The following is a 4,177-nucleotide window of genomic DNA, read 5'->3' as shown; positions in this document are numbered from 1 at the left end:
CTCACTGTTCTCAAATTTTCTATTTCGACCATCTCAGTGGTTTTATACAAGTCTCTCAGTCAATCAAAACAGACATCTTATCATACCTAGGGAAGTGTGCAGGACTTATTCACATCAAGTGGACAATCAAGAAATATTCTCACCTACTAACTATATCAAAGCTAAGTGGAGTGTTTTTGAATCAACCCATATTTATTATTAAACATTTTGCTCATCTTAGATTTGAGGAAATTCCGCTAGAAATGGCCCTGGAGGTTATCATAGTATAGTTCTTTTGTGTTTATTATTCAATGGATTCTCATGCAGGCAGACAAATTGATGGAATTTTTGCATTTGAATAAAAGTACTGGAATGTAAGCTTAACTTCCAGGCAACTAAAATAGCATATTGGACAATGAAAATGATATAAATTTCATCCTATTCCCAAATTTTTGTTTTTTTCAATTTATTAGGTCTCTATATTTTGAGAGTTTTTTTTCTTTTAACATACATAGTTTAGAAGTTGGACTACTTGGTATTGGCAAGATGTATTAAAAACTTTGTTTTTTTATGAGTCAGTGGTCTATCTAAGTAAACATGGGCGACAGTTCTGTCTGTGATAATACTACAGTTCTAGCACAGTTTTATTTCATAAATTCTCAAGGATATTTTGAAGTTTGTGTTTTTAGTGTTGGGATTTATCATTTACTGTTGTAAATTCCTCCAAAGTGGGAATATAGCACCAGATAACAAGTTCAGATCCTGTCTCTGAAGCTACTATATATATGACTTTGGCAAGTCACTTAATCCCTCTGGGACTAATTCTCCCCATTTGTAAAATGAAGATGTTGGAACTAATAGCCTTTAAAATCCCTTCCATTCTAGATTTATGATATTAAATAAAGACCAGCTTCCCAATCATCATGTGACAATAGTTTCTCACTTGAGCAGAGAGGCTAATGAACAGATCTAACCTGATCAGGAGAACTAATTAAGTGTTTCTATAAGGATTGACAAATAAATTGGGCTCAACACTTTTGTAGTAGGTAGTTTTCTGAAGTCATTGAAGGTAACTGATATCTTCAAGTCAGAGAATTTAGCTTCTCTAAAACCACAGCATGATCCTCTATGGGACTAACATACAAAAATTGAAAGAAAAAAAAAAACTTGCTTTGCTTCTGTGTCTCCAGGATAATTTAACAAAATGGAGACAGGAGTGAAGAGCTAGAAGAGATAAAAAAAATAGAAGAGAGACATCATACATCTCTGCTTTGACATGCCATCTTTACAGATGTCAGTGTAAGAGGATAAGACCCCAGTTCTGCTCCCACTTCAAAGGAGATCAGGCTAAATCTGTAACAGTCTCTATGCCTAGAGCAGAAAGAGCACAAAGATGAAAGAAAGGTGGGAAGACGTAGATTGGAGCAGAAATGTTCCATATGCTATCAATTTAAATTAAACACAACTAAAATATCTTATGGATGGATTTTAACACCTCCAGCATAGTGGACAAATGTATTAGAATACTGCAGAAAAATGCTGCAGGGGCATAGAGGTAAACAGGCAGCTGGGAAGTGGTATCATGGTGAGAGGGTTATTCCACCAGATAAATTCACATGGGAAGTGGCCTCTACCTGTGACCTCAAGGAGAGAATATCTCCCTTTAGGTTTGAAGTCTCAAGATACTGTCTTATGAAATTATTAATCAAATATATATTATGCTAGCAATCAACCCATATCTCTCCTCCCATCAATAAATTCCTTGAGAAAGCTGTTCATATTTAGTGCCTCACTTTCCTTTCCTTTCACCACCTTCTAAAATCTTAGCAGTTTGCCTGCCAAGCCCAACAATTAATTGTAACTGCCTCCTTCCAAGTTACCAACGGTTTCTTAATTGTCAAATCTAATGGCCTTCTCTCATTCCTGAGAGATCCTTCTTCACTTCTCTGTAGCACTGAGTAGTGTTAGTCACTCTGTCCTAGTGGATATTCTCTCTTCTCTAGATTTTTCTAACACTGGTCTCTCCTGATTCTCCACCTCTCTGTCCAATTGTTCCTTCTCAGTCTCCTTCGCTTTGTCCTTCTTCCTCCGTGTCATGCCCACTAACAATAGGTGGTCCCCATTCTGCCCTGAGACCTCTTCTCTTCTTCCTATATACTACACTATTTCACTTGTTCTTATGGAACTCAGTAATCTTCTCTATGCATGTGATAGTCAAATCTTTATAGCCAGCCTTAACGTCCCTCCTGATTTCTAGTCCCTCATTACCCACTTTCTGGACATCTCAAATTAGATATCTCACAGGCATCTCAAATTCAACATCTAAAAATGTCCAAAATAGAACTCATCCCTCTGCCCCCTGTACCTCCCCCAAATCCTCCTATCTTTTGGATTCCCCTGTTACTGTTGACAGCATTCTTCCAGTTACCCAGGCTTAAAACCTTGGTGCCATCTCCCAACTCCTCACTCACACCATATATCTAATCCTTGGCTTTAATCATTTTTTTTAAATCTTCACAACATCCTACATATATAAACCTTGTTCTCTCTTCAGATAACCACTTCCATAGTTCAGGCCCTCCTTACCTCTCCTTTGTACTATTACAATAGTCTCTTAATTGGTCTCCCAGTCTCAATTCTCTTCCCACTCCAATCAATCCTCCACCCAACTTAAAAGGGGATTGTTCTAGAGCATGTCTAACCACGTTACCAGTCAGCCCTTTCCCCAAATAGCTATAGTGGCTCCCTATGACCTCCAAGATCAAATAGAAACTTCTTTGATATTCAAAGCAATTTATAACCTCTCCCTTTCACACTTTTCCAGTCTTCTCTCACCTTACTCCCATCTTAATTCACAGAACATAATTATCTACCTCCCCACTTTTGTTCCTTTGCATTGATTGTCTCTCCCATGTTTGTAATATTTTAATCCTTCACCTTTGCCTCTTAATTTTCCTGATTTCCTTAAAAATTCTGCTTAAATCCCATCTACTCCAGCAGGCTTTTCCTGAACCCACTAGGTGCTAATGCTTTCCCTGTTAGACTGCAGTCCATCTTCTCTATATATTTAGGGGGCAGATAAGTGACTCCTTCTTTTAAGGGGGTAGTAGTTCATGCAGTAGATAGAGCTTTGGGGTTGTAGATTCAGGAAGACTTTAATGCAAATGTAATCTCAGTTAATAACCATGTGACACTGTGTAAGTCAAAACCTCTATTTGTATCACTTTCCTCATCTGTAAAATGGGGGTGATAATAGAGCCTGCTTCTCAGGGTTATTGTGAGGATCAAATGAGATGATAATTGTAAAGTATGCTTGGCCCACATTAAGTGCTATATAAATGTTTGCTATTATTTATATTTATGTATATGTATATATATATGCCTAGTTTATAATTTCCCCCTTCCATTATAATATAAACATTTTGAGAGAAAATTCCACATTTTGCCAATCTTTGTGTCCCCCATACTTACATGGCAAATAGAAAAAAAATGAATAAATGTTTGTCGATTTTCTAGTGCATGTTTTTCAATGCTGTTGTGGCATTGTTCTAATTTCTCATCTGTTCTCCCCTAAAAGTGCCCAGAAGCAAATAAAAATGTCCCCTAGTCAGCCCTAAGGGGAGGATTTGACTGCAGAATCACAGGGTGCCTTGATCTGGAAGGCTACCCTTCACAGCTGGGTAGATGTCCTTAAAGAGCCAATAGATGTTTTTTGTTTCTGGGGAGGTGTCATCATGGGTGGGGTATGTCAGGAAATGACAGTGATATAAAAACAAAAAGCATCAATAAAACCTAAAGAAAAGAGATAGTAGATGGTAGGATAAAGTCATCTTTATGCCTTATAAGTAGTATGCCCTCCAAAAATACATATTGAATAAGTAGGACTGAATTTTACTAACATACAGAAAAACTATGAAATTCATGTGATAAATATAATTTTACTTTAATTTAATCTGCATTTTCCAAACCTCTCCAAATTACATTAAGCTAGGAATACCTAATTAGGAAAATATTTCTTGATTTTTTTAAAGCACAATCTGCTAGAAAAGACTCATGCTTTTTCAACAAGTAATGGAAATCACTTCTGAGCAAACTATGTAACTCTCTATTACATTGGAGGATTGCTTTTTTATATGAAAGTCGGCATAATTTACTGCCACTGATATATGTCTTGAAGGCCATCTGCTAGTAATAGAGG

The sequence above is a fragment of the Petaurus breviceps genome, unplaced genomic scaffold (assembly GCF_028583685.1).
Source record: "Petaurus breviceps papuanus isolate PSGF00001 unplaced genomic scaffold, PetGlider_PUasm1.0 38, whole genome shotgun sequence".
In the NCBI taxonomy this organism is placed as follows: Eukaryota; Metazoa; Chordata; class Mammalia; order Diprotodontia; family Petauridae; genus Petaurus; species Petaurus breviceps.
This window is presented reverse-complemented; position numbering follows the sequence as displayed.